The following is a 13,893-nucleotide window of genomic DNA, read 5'->3' on the forward strand; positions in this document are numbered from 1 at the left end:
CCGACCATTGGTACCCAAATTCTTTTACCAAGTTTAAGGATTTTGTCATTTCCTTTGATCAACTGGTCGATTGTGCCGTTTTCCTTTTCAGCCTTAATGTTTCCTTCCTCCAATGCCAACTTCTGAGCTTCTTTGATTTGATTGGTTAAGTCAACTTTAAGTTCTAATCTAAGAGCTCGTACTCTCTTTGGATTCTCATGTTCTTTCCTACTCAAGGCGTCAGCCATTACGTTGGCTTTCCCTTCATGATATACGATCTCACAGTCATAATCATTGAGCGTTTCCATCCAACATCTTTGTCTCATGTTTAACTCTTTTTGATCAAATATGTGTTTCAAGCTTTTGTGATCAGTATATACAGTGAACTTTACACTATACAAGTAATGTCGCCATAACTTCAACGCGAAAATTATAGCGCCTAATTCAAGGTCGTGCATCGTGTAATTCTTTTCATGAACTTTCAACTGTCTCGAAGCATAAGCAATTACTTTCTTTCCTTGCATCAAAGCACATCCCATTCCCGTGTGCGAAGCATCACAGTAAATGGTAAAGTTTTCCAATCCATCTGGCAAGGCCAGGATAGGGGCATTAGTTAACTTTTGTTTGAGTGTTTCAAATGCTTCCTCTTGCTTCGGTCCACATTCAAACTTAATTGCCTTTCTTGTGAGTGAAGTTAATGGAACAGCAATACGGGAAAAATCTTGAATGAATCTTTGGTAATAACCGGATAAACCTAGAAAACTTCGGACTTGAGTTGGTGTCTTGGGTTTCTCCCATTTGGTTATGGCCTCAATCTTTGCTGGGTCTACTTGAATACCCTTCTCATTTATAACATGACCAAGAAATTGTACTTCAGACAACCAAAATTCACACTTGGAGAACTTGGCGTATAACTTCTCTTTTCTTAGGGTTTCAAGTATGATCTTAAGATGAACTTGATGATCGTCTTTGGATTTTGAGTAAACAAGGATGTCATCAATGAAAACGATAACAAACTTGTCTAAGTATGGCTTGCAAATCCGATTCATGTCCATGAAAGCTGCTGGAGCATTAGTGAGTCCAAAAGGCATAACGGTGAACTCATAATGTCCGTATTGAGTTCTAAATGCTGTTTTAGGTATATCTTCTTCTTGCACTTTCAATTGATGGTAACCCGATCTAAGATCAATCTTGGAATAACAACAAGCTCCTTGAAGCTAATCGAACAAGTCGTCAATTCTTGGTAATGGATACTTGTTCTTGATAGTAACTTTGTTCAGTTCTCGGTAATCTATACACATCCTCATAGACCCGTCCTTCTTTTTTACAAAAAGAATTGGAGCTCCCCACGGTGACGAACTTGGACATATGAATCCTTTTTCTAATAACTCGTCCAACTGCTTCTTCAATTCCTTCATTTCCGTAGGTGCTAGACGATAAGGTGATTTGGCAATTGGTGAAGTTCCTGGCATAAGGTCGATCTTAAATTCTACTTCTCTATCAGGCGGGGCTCCTGGTAGCTCATCAGGAAATACATCTTGAAATTCGGACACGATTAGTACTTCCCCCATCTTCTTTGGTTCGGGTTCCTTGGTTACATAGGCCATGAATGCGAGGCATCCCTTACCTATGCAATGACTTGCTTTGATCTTGGAAATAATTCCTACCTTTCCTCCTTTTTTATCGCCGATTATACGAATGGTTTTGTTATTAGGTGTTCGAATGTCGATGACTTTATCGTTACATAGGATACAGGCTTGATTAAACGATAACCAGTCCATACCTAATACTACATCAAAACATGCTAATGTCATGGGTAACAATCGTACAGGTATGATGTGATTGGCTAGAGAAATTGTGGCATTGTTTAGAGCTTCAGTTATTCTACTTATACTTCCATCAGCAGTTTCTACTTCATAATGTTTATCTAGTTTAACTAAGGGCTCATTTAATAGACTACAAAATTTATAATCTATAAAGCTTTGGTTTGCACCCGAGTCAAATAATATCCTAGCATAAACATTATTTATAGGAAACTTACCGGTGATCACGTCCGGTATATCAGCTGCTTTCTGGGTGTCTAGCATAAAGACACGAGCGTTTCCTTTCTTGGCATCGGTCTTCGCACCGCTGCCACTTGCACCAACCGTCACCGTTGCTGGTTTCTTTTTCGAACACTCATTGCTATAATTTCCCTTCTCACCACATACGAAACATTGCCCCTACTTTCCTTGTGCAATTTGTTTCCACATGACCCTGTCTCTTGCAAAAATTACATGTAACCGAGTTGTTTGGTCGAAGGCATCTTCCAAAGTGTCTCCTACCACATGTCTTACAAATAGGGCGACTATACACAAACGCCCCTTCCCTTTTCTTCTCGGTTTTCCTCACTTTCCCACCAACTGGCGACTTGCCATCATCTTTCTTCTTCTCGTCCCGATTCCTTATCATCCCATCCATCAAATACCCGGCCAGTTCCATAGCAGATTCCGTCGAAGACGCCATATGTGACCGAACTAAATCACGGATTTCGATTGGTAATCCGTAAATATATCGCGCCACTTTGTTAATTTCAAGAGTGACCAAGTGAGGCACAATCCTACAATACTCAAGAAACTTGGTGTTATATTCCTTGAGGTTTGTTCCTACAACCTTATGGTTCCATAGCTTGGTTTGTATTTGATCCATTTCATTAATCGGGCAAAATTTTTTAATATCATAGCTTTAAATGTTGCCCAGTCTAGATTGTATAAACTCTCTCTACCCTTGATTCCGATTAGGGTATTCCACAATTCTAATGCCTCTCCTTTGAACATCTGAGAGGTGTACTGTACTTTCTCACTCTCCATACACTTGCTGATCAATACAATTGATTCCATTTCCTCCAGCCATCGAAGGGTATGTATCGCTCCTTTGTCCCCGTGAAATTCCTTGGGGTTATACACTTTGAATACCTTAAAATCACAACCTTCGTGCATTTTGAGTTTCTTTGTTTTCTCACGTAGGTCGTTTTCAGCTGTCGAACTTTCATCACTCGCTTCTTTCTTTCTTTCCATTTCTTTTTCCTTTTTCTTACTTTCTTTCTTTTTTGATTCCTTCTTAGATTCTTTCTTTGATTCCCTTTTTGAAGTAACGGATTCGCTTTTACTTTGGCTTGCTCTTTTGTTAGAATGTGAGGGGTACGACTTTGATAATTTTTTCAATATTTCATAGATTGGACTTACTGCCTCTTTTACCAGATCGCGGATACCAAGCACATAATTTTGTGGTATTGCTTGTATATTTTCCGCAGTTGCTTTTTCTTGCATAATCTCCTCAATAGTCTTTCCTTTATTATTTAGTTGAGTTTCTTATTTACTGTTTGCTTTAGACATGCTGTTATATGAATAAAACAAGATTTCAGAAAAGACATATTTTATGATACATTATTTATTTTACAAGAAAAAGGTTACAACAACTACAACAGTACACAACTATGATTTCTAGTCCTTAATCCACTTTGTAACAAGATTCTTCATCTTGTCACACTTCCGAACTATCTTTTTCCCTATCTTCTTTTTGTCCACTTTCTTGTTTCTCAGCTCGTCCATCACTGAATTTGGCGGGTTCGGATATCCCGTTGGTGCGGATGCGGCTGTGAAGAGATAAGCGTTTTCCCTTGGATAGAGATGCGGATTAGAAACGTATGCATGCATTTCTTCGTCGGGAATATTGTTGGTATAAAATTCCTCGATGAGATTTGCTTCTTCCCGAAATCTCCTTTGCTTGTTGGGAGATTGAAGGTCTCTGTCCTAAGTGTGGAGGGAAATCAGGATTCTCGTTTTCCTCTTCCTCGGGATCATCCTCTTCTTCTTCTTCTTCAGGATCCTCTTCTGATTCATAAGGATTCTTGATTGGTGTTTGAAAAGTTATCTTTTCATGAGGCATTGTAACCCTCATTTTTGGTTTCCGACTTGGTTCAGCGGTAGTTTGTGGCATCTGATATTGATAACTCATTGGTGGTGATCCAAATTGCCATATCCTTTGATCAGAGTGACAATTCATCCAGCTAGACGATTCCGATTCAGTCTCCTATTTGATCTTGCTCTGTACTTCCTGTTCTTCGGAAGGATGGTATGTTGGAATGTCGGAGGGGTAATACTGGGGAATGTTGTCCTCGGTATTATCGGAAATTTCGATTGGGCATTGTTGACTGCCTGGAAGATACACGGGTTGGCTCCCATATGGTAACACCGGATTGATTGGTTGATTGCGATTGAAAACGCTAGTATAATAACTATTGCTACTTTCCATATCAGAAGGTTCGTGAATGATTGTTGGTATTGATCGAATGGCTACTCGGTGTCTAAGACCAAAGTAGTTAATATAAGACATCTGCACTTTAGTTAGATTAGGGATAGGAGGTTTACCAATCCTATCTTATCCCTATGAATAATAATGATAGTAATGGTTAAAGCCTAGGTTCTAATGTTTTAATACCTAATTCGCTGAAACCGATGGCTCTGATACCAACCTGTCACACCCCGGTTTAGGGCCTAGGCGTGTGACCACAAGTTGGTACCTGCTTTGTAAATATATCAGAGTTTATGAATAAGTTTTAGCGGAAGACTTTAGGTTGAATATAATATTAATTTACATTGAAAATTTACTTGGGAATTAAATACCCAAGTATATGTTTACAAAATATATGTTTCATAATACAAGGGTTTGTTTATAAAAAACGGAGCCATCTTGTACGCGCTTCTATCTTTATATTGACTCCAATCCTTGCTAATGCTACTTATACTTAATTACCTGCAATGGGTTGGAAAAATACGTCAGCTATATGCTGGTCAACACGTATGACTCTATAAAACATTTGAATGACATTACAATACAAATATATTTTTCTCTACAAGCTCAGCAGAAGCATTTCTACTTCTGGTCTATTCTACCACTGCCCTACACACACAATTATTCCCGAGCCTCGTAGCCCTTAATGGGAAACTAGTTATGACCATTAGCCCGCGGCCACGTAGCCTTTGAATGATTAGGCTGAACGATTATGTTTGGATCCAGACACATGTGTATTCGGTCTGAGTTGATTTTATTCTCTACTTTGTATTATAACGTTTTAGAGGTCACATAATCTCATGTAAACATTGACTGATTTTTTAAGACAAACACTCGTTCGTCTTATTGAGTATAAATACGTTTTGACTGATAAAAAGGTTAACGTATTCACCTGTACCGTCGGTGTTGAAAACCTTGACTGGTTGATTGATTGTGAATGATATTTAAACTATACATAAATAGGTTTGTATAAATGTTTTGAATGATGATTAAGCTATGATTGTAAGCTTAACCTTGTAATCGTTTTATCTTTGATTGTGAATGAAAACACTTGTGTAGGTTAATCTTGCATTAGCCTGTCTGTTCCTTGCCCTTCGTCCGGTAAAGACTAAAAATGCATGAACATCGTCTTCGTACTCGGCCATCTGCATTTCATACCCAAATTAGTCAAAATTTGACAAAAATTTTCAGTGCTTTCAAAAGCACGGCGGCGTGCTTTCAAAAGCACGCTACCGTACTGTTGCTGCTGTTCAGTTCCTTTTGATTTTGACTTTTGGTTGACTAATGGTTGACCACGATTCGTGTTGTTAAAGGCACGGCTCATGTTTTTAATACTAATTTCTACCCTATTCAGATTCGAACTTCATTTCTAACCGGTTATAACAATTGGGTTTATTAGTTTGTTGGATATTCATCTCAAGATCCAAAACCTGAATTATTCCTTTCTATTAAACCTTAACAATAAAATATTCAACAATATATTCATCCTATACTAATAGAATAACCCATATCATTTTCGGGTTTAGACCGGATTTGGTCGATTTGAGAGATTTTAGGGTTAAACCAAACCTAGAATGATGAATTTGAACAATATAATTGTTAAATTAACATACCTTTGGTTCTAAATTGAAGATTTGATGAAGGAATTAGTAAAATAGGGTTGGTCGGCGGTTTATCGTCCAGAAACGAAGTGGATGTTAGGGTTGATGGTTGGGAAGAGTTATTTTAATAATTATAAAATCGTAACTGTTCTGGGGTTAAAAGCACGGCGCTGTGCTTTTGGAAGCACGGTACCGTGCTGCATGATGCAGACAGTTTTTCTTTTGATTTTGTTTATTTGTCGAGCTGGTTCGTTTTTAACTGATTTTGGTTATAAAAGTCCTAAATTTCATTAAAACATAAAACAAAAAGACACAATTAAACATAGTAGAAATGAAAAGTACAACAACAATCCTAGATCCTAACACATAACACTAGCGGGAGAAACTTTAACATGAAACAAAGTCGGGACTTCAACGACCACCATTCCCGAACAAGTTTTGAATGTGTGGCGGTGCTCGTTTGGCTTCCAAGAGCTCGGAATGCTTTTTGGCGAGCTTTACGATTTCTCGGTTGAGAAAGTTAAGCTTGTAAGCCACATCTTTGTGGTGGCCATACACAACATGGAAGTTTTCGAATCTAAGCAGTTCGACTTTGTTGATTAGCTCGACTACACGAGCTTCGGTTTGAATGTTGCTTTCAACTTGGTCCCTTATGATGCATTGTAGCCTCATGACTTCCTCCTCAAGGTATGAGGAAGATTCATGTTGTTTGTCTTTCCTCACTGGCCTCCATTCAACCTTCTTGTTTTCCATTTCAGTAATGTTTTGTTTGGTGTGAATGGAATAGTGAGTTTATGCATGCATTATATAGAGACTGGAAAGTTGAACACGGCCCCGTGCTTTTGGAAGCACGACCCCGTGCTGCTAGGGGAATAAATGTTTCTGAGTCAGAGAATTGTACGGAGTCGGCGCGTATCATGCTGAAGATTCTAAAGTGACCACGGCCTCGTGCTTTCGGAAGCACGGCCCTTGCTTTTTGTCACATATAATTTTCTTGTATTTTTCAGCAAAATGCGAGAGCAGGAATTCTTAGAATGATGTTTAGTATGTTATTTTAGAAGTTTTGTCATCCTAAAAATTACTTTTCATTAAATTAAAAGGTCCTAAAACAAATACGGGATAAGCCCGGTTTTTCCTAGAAATAAGAAAATACTCGGGTTAAGCCCGAAGTTCCTAGCACATTGTGCGTAATGCACTTGTTTACACATAAGAACAGAAAATTAAGCGTAACGATTCCGACGAAACCAGGTATACCCTAACCGGTAGACGTTAGTTACGTCATAGGTAATGTCGGGTACATGAGTTACCATGGTAATTATACGAGAAAACATGATTCATTGTATTGATTGTACGTGAATATATAATTCACCGTATTGAATATGCGATCAAATGATCGATAGTTATTGAAACCCGAATGAATCGAGGGTTCAATTATAGACGAGATATATGATATTTAGTGATGTTACGAAGTATTAAAGCTTCGGGATAAGTGGATTAAAGCACAGAAAAAGGATTTCGATTTAATAGTACGTCGGTACGTTAAACGAAACCTTTAATACCAAACCGAGCAAGAGACGATCGATCAAGCCGAAAAAGATGCGTAATAACTAATAATATGACGTTTTAAGTTAATAAATGTCATGGTTTAAGTTTTTAAATCGATTTTATATAAATTTTATTTTTAAGCCGAAAAAACGACCGTTTTGGTCTCGTTTTAAGCCGAATTAAACGTTTAACTGAGAAACGAACTGAACCAGATTATCCAAAACATTATCCGGATTGCGGATATCCAAATGAGTGGCCAAAAATGAACTTGTGGGACCCATCCCATCCATCCCATAAGTCCGATCGGACCACACCACCTCAAAACACATTACATTTTCTTTTTTTACAAACACCATCCAACAAACCTTTAATTCTCTCAAGATCTTGAATCAAAAACCGACAATTCTAGCAAGAAAAACCGAGGTAAGATTGAATTATATACGTGTTCATCTTCGTTTCTTGAGTTTGTTTGCAAGAAAATGAGGTTTCAAAGATGAAAACCGATTCTTGCATGATCAAGTGATGTATACGGGTTATACAAGGGATCTTGGTCCAAGAAATGAGTTAAACGAATCAAAAACGAATTTTTACGGTAAAATCTTTGTTTTTAGTATCATATCCGTAACCATGAAAGAAATGGCTTGATCGTGAGTGTAACTTGCTTGGTATTGTGGTATGTTGTTTGTAGGCTCTGTATTTAGTGGTAGATAAGGCGGAAAGATGAGTTTGTAGCTTGTAGTGGCGGAAAACGAAAGGTATATTCGGTTATGTTCGGTCATGAAATTTTACAGAGGTGTTAAACACATGAAAAGATGAGTTCTGTGAATTTTTAGTAATTTTTGGATAAAGGATGAATATTTGGTGAATTTAATGCTCGGTTTTGGCCAAAAATGGTGAAAAATAGTTAAATATCATGAAAACTTCTGGAAAATTTCAGATAAGCTTTTCATATCATGTATAAGTCACACAAAAAATTTGAGGTCCGTTGGAGAAGTCTAAGTAGGCTTTTCGGTTAAACGAGTTCTAGGGATTTCTAGCTCGGTTTTGGAAAAAGGACATGTAAAAGAAGATTTTGGTTCTGGAAAAATTACAGGGGACTATGTGGATGGCAGGGGACATCCAGGAAAAATTTGGGATTTTTCTAAGGTCGTTTGGTATTTACGACATATTTAGTGTTTAAATGGTGTATAAAAATAGATAAATAAATTTTAAATATAAGAATTAATTATGGAAATATTTTTATAAAATTCCCCACTATTAAAAAGTGATTTGTGCAAAATTTCAAGATCCGAGAGTAAACGGATAATTAATCGTGCTAATTATCAAACTTTTAAAGTTAAAACGCGTAAACCGGTGAGGTTCGCTTAAGCGAGCTGACTGGTGTATAAAAACCTTAAAAATGGACTATTTTCATATAATTGAGTTAAACAAGTAAAAATGAATCATCCGAGAATAATTCGGATGATTTGGGTATTTTTAACCGATTTAACAGTTTCCGGTACGCCAAAGACGGAAACGGGTCCCGCGGCCAATCGGGACGTCTAAACCGAGCTATAATTTCACATTTTAAATTGAATTATCAGACAACCACTATTTTCGGGTCGTGTGTGACCAAACTCATTTTTGAAACATAAAACGGATAATCGTGCTAGGCACGCAAAACGAGAAAACAACTAATAGCAATTGTGACCATGGAACTCTAAACGACATCACAATCTGAGTCCGGAGAAGTGTTTCTGGGTTAACATTGCCCCCGGAACAGGTACAGTACTGGGTTAACAGTGTCCCCAGATGTACCGATTGATAAGGTTAAAGATTATATAAACAATAATTGTATAATAACGATCGTAGGGATCATATTACAGATTGGACGTGTTAATTGATAATGATTGTTGTTACCTGCTTGCATGTGCTAAGGTGAGTTTCACGAGCCCCTTTTTACTGAAATGTTTTAAATATTTTCCCGGGGCGGAAAGCATGTTTCTATCAAAATGATTAAGTACATGCTGAACGCATGGAAATGAATGTATTTATATAATGTTTATTGTACGGGAATCGTACGGTAATGTATTAAAATGGTAATTGTTTGAGTTGTTAATATTGTAAGGTCCCGCAACAGTGTTCTGGGTTAACAGTGTCCCCAGAGGTTATTGGAAGTTTCTGGGTTAACAGTGTCCCCAGAGGTTAGTGGAAGTGTTCTGGGTTAACAGTGTCCCCAGAGGTTATTGGAAGTTTCTGGGTTAACAGTGTCCCCAGAGGCTATTAAATGTAATTATGGGTTAACAGTGTCCCTAGATAATATTATATTATGATATGGATTTATCATGGTTTACTAAAATTGTGAAACTCACCAACTATTCGTAGTTGACCCGTTTTCTCACATGCTTTTCAGGTACAACTAAGATAAAGTGATTGATTACGTGCTAAGTGCTTGATGTGTGTAAGGTTTGCGTGCTGGACGTTAGGATACATTATAATAGATAGAATTATGAATCGTATTGTATGATGTGTGTATCACCTAGACTGTAATGAAGGATGAGAAAATGTAATTTTGAAGTATATTAATGCATTCGGTTTTCTTTATAAACAATGTGGTTGATATCAGAGGTGTCTGTCGCATCCCGTTTACGTTTCCGCTGCGGTCACGGGGTGTTACATTAAGTTTCCTAAATGTCCCCGAAAGGCTCTCCTCCTCCGAATGGTCCTGGTGGTGGAAAGTACGTGAAACCAAGAACTTGAAATTGGAGCTGTTCATTGACGTTTCAAAGTTCCATTTCCGTGTTTTCACTGATTCGGTGAGTTGAACGAGGCGCATTTCAGCAAGGAGATTCATTTCGGTGAGTTCTATTACGAGTTCTTGAATTTTCAAGAGAAGCTCGATTTTGGAAACATGGCGGGCATCGTTTCTTGGGTGTCGAGGAACGGGAATTGCTTCACTCATTTCAGTAGGCATGTAGGATTTTCAGAGAGAATTTTTTTGGTTTTGGTTGGTGCATGGAATGCAATGGCAAGAGGTGCCTTTTATAGCCAACTAGATACATAAACACGGCCCCATGCTTTTGGAAGCACGACCCATGTTGTTGCTCTGACAATTCTGTTACAAGCCAGTCTGATTGAGATTTTTGCAGCGAAAAGTCCGGTCGCAATTTTTGGCACATGACCGTGCTTTTGGAAGCACGCCCCCGTGTTTTTTTGTTTTTAACAATTTTTTTTATTTATTTACAAGGCCTAGTTAGTGAAGGTCCTGGCAAGACCTTGTTTCCTTAATTTCCTATTCATGGAGTTGGAGGGTAAATACCTCCAAAATTTCTTCAAATGGTCCATCGATATATGGCTTTAATCGATGCCCATTTACTTTGAACTTTTGGCCATTTGAATTTGAAATCTCAATTGTCCCATAATCAAAGACTGATTCAACTATGTATGGACCTGTCCATCTTGAATTCAATTTTCCTGGGAAAAGACGTAATCGTGTGTTGTATAACAGTACACGATTGCCAACTTGGAATTTATTGTTTCCTTTTAAATGGGCGTCGGGCAAGCGTTTAGTCTTTTACTTGTAAGACCAGGAATTTTCATAGGCTAATGTTCTCAATTCCTCGAGCTCGTGAATTTGATCTTCCCAGTTTATGCCGGCGGACGTTAGATCAAAGTTTACTGCTCTAAGAGCCCAGTAGGCTTTGTGTTTCAATTTTACTGGTATATGACATGCTTTCCTGTAAACGAGTTTGAAGGGTGTCGTTCCTATGGGGGGTTTTGTAAGCCGTCCCGAGGGCCCACAAAGCGTTATCTAGCTTATCTGCCCAATTTTTGCGATTCATCCCTATGGTTCTTTCTAAGATCCTTTTGATTCCTCGATTCGAGACCTCTACCTGCCCACTAGTCTGAGGGTGATATGGTGTTGCCAGTCGATGGTGAACTCCATATCGTGCTAAAACTTTGTCCATTAAACTATTACAGAAGTGAGTACTCCTATAACTAATTAGGGCTTTTAGAGTGCTGAATCGTGAAAATAATTTTTTCAGAAATTGTACAACTACTCGAGCATGGTTAGTGGGAAGAGCTTGTGCTTCTACCAATTTAGATACGTAGTCGATTGCTACAAGGATGTATTTATTTCCGAACAAGTTAGGAAATGGGCCCATGAAATTTATTCCCCATACATCAAAGACTTCACAAATTTGAATGCCTCTCTGAGCCATCTCATTTTTGGCTGAGATGTTCCCGGCTCTTTGACAAGCATCGCATGCTTGGATCAAAGTATGTGTATCTTTGTTATGGTGGGCCAGAAGAATCCTGCATCAAACACTTTTTTAACCGTAGTGACGGTACCGTGGTGCCCACCAGTTGGTCCTTCATGGCAGTGTTTGAGAATATCTAGGGCTTCCTTTCCTGCTACACACCTACGAATAACCTGATCGGCACCTATCATAAACAAGTATGGATCTTCCCAGAAGTAGAACTTAAGGTCGGAGAAGAATTTCTTCCGCTGTTGAAGAGTAAGTCCTTTTCTTAGGATTCTACAAGCTAGGTAGTTTGCGAAGTCGGCATACCAAGGACTTTCGTCTTTCTCCTCTATGACCGCTTGGATGTGCATGAGAATTTAATGTGGAAAATTGATGTACATAAAAATATACATCTTTTCGGCATCAAATAATCTCTAAAAACTGCAAATTCTATCTAATAACATAGCATAAAAGACTATTTATCATAATAAAACATAGTTTCAGGTGAAACCAAGCCTCAAACGAAGAAACAAGCAAAAAGACGAAGAAAAACATTAGAAAACAAAGAAACACGCCCCATGCCTCAAGAAACACGCACAAGAAAAGACAAAATCTGAGAACAAAAGCACGGGGCCGTGCTCAGCATGCACAGGGCCATGGACGGAAATGCAGACAAGACAAGGAAGAATTTAGCACATGTCACTAAAAACCACGGGGCCGTGCCTGCTAACCACGGGGACGTTGCCACCTCACACAAAAGACAAAACAAATCTGGCACATGTCATAAAAATACACGGGGCCGTGCTCATCTTGCACGGGGCCGTGCCTCATCGTCCAGATTGCCTATAAATAGTGGCTCATGTTGCATTCATCAAGTGTGCCTTGAAAAGATTTCTATCCGATTTTCTCTTATATAAACACACACTAACACTCACTTTGAAGATCTAGTGAAGAGTTTGAAGGCTTGGAGGTCATCATCACTAATCATCATCATCATCAACCATCACTACCATCATTAAGAAGAAGGATTCATCTACATTTGGTCAGATTGTTCTAAGTTTAATCATGTATTTGTTGTTATCAATCATCTTAATGTTTATCACTATGCTCATTATGAGCTAAACTCCTTTTACCATCTAAAATCTATGAAGAAGCTTTGTTTTACTTGATAATTATTCAAGACATGTGAGGTAGTCTAGTTAAGTACATGGTTATGTTACAATTATCTTTTGATGAGAAATGTTTCACCGTCTTAAATTAGTAAATCAAAGTTGGTGGTTGTCAATATCATTGGCAATCGTTCATGATCGATTCATGTTCTTGAAAGATAGAAATATTTTGATACATTATCGAAACATGGATCCTTATATTGTACATAGAAATGATGAGATATAAGTTATGGTGTATTTTTCTAAACCTTGGTAATCCGAAAATGGCTTTGCTTAGGATATCAAATTAGCTAAAGAAACCATATGTTAACGGAATGTGTAATCATAACCTACTTAAATCAACCAAGGGGATGTTGTGTGATGAACTAAAACCACCCGAAGTTGTTCGAATAGGTATTCGAGAAATTGAAGTCAATCCTAATCTCTCTACTTAACGAAACTACTTGCCAACTTAAATCGACATCATTGAGATGGTATGACATTAGGAAAGGGTGGACTTTAAAATGCGCATACCATCTCCTTAGTGCCGTAGATGCTCACTTTGGGTTAAGGAGCTATCTATCATATATTGCTACGGTAAGTTTATCACATGTCTACATATTAATTATCAATACTAAAATGGAGTGGATTCTTGATCTTGGATGGTAACCTTCGCATAATTGAACAACTCGTTTAGAATTTCTTGTCTTGGTCACCTATATATTATATATATAAGTATTTACATTTTATAAAAAGTTCAAAATCTAACCCCAAAATGATTAAAACCTCCGATTAAAGTAAAGCAACGATTTATTATTAGAAACCTTTGTGTCCACGGATCGATACTTGGTTCTTACCAATACTATTCTACATATACGATAGGTACACTTGCCTATTTTGTGTGTGTTTAGTCTTTGTAGAAATCACTTTTATAAATTTAAAACACGATCTTGTGCAAAAGCTAAATATCTTATCTTTCATATTTTAAGACGCACGTGCACAGCACATCAAGTTTTTGGCGCCGTTGCCGGGACATGGTACGTTTCTAAGAACGATCCAAGT

At 37.9% G+C, this 13,893-nt stretch overlaps 1 pseudogene; it reads right to left on the minus strand.

Moving 5' to 3' along the window:
- Positions 1–2,484, minus strand: part of LOC143559733 (1-aminocyclopropane-1-carboxylate oxidase homolog 1-like) — a 40,124-nt pseudogene extending 37,640 nt beyond the window's left edge.
- Between the last annotated feature and the right edge of the window lie 11,409 nt (positions 2,485–13,893).

The sequence above is a fragment of the Bidens hawaiensis genome, unplaced genomic scaffold (assembly GCF_021521415.1).
Source record: "Bidens hawaiensis isolate Kalapana, Puna unplaced genomic scaffold, B.hawaiensis_p1.1 tig00001093_1, whole genome shotgun sequence".
In the NCBI taxonomy this organism is placed as follows: domain Eukaryota; kingdom Viridiplantae; phylum Streptophyta; class Magnoliopsida; order Asterales; family Asteraceae; genus Bidens; species Bidens hawaiensis.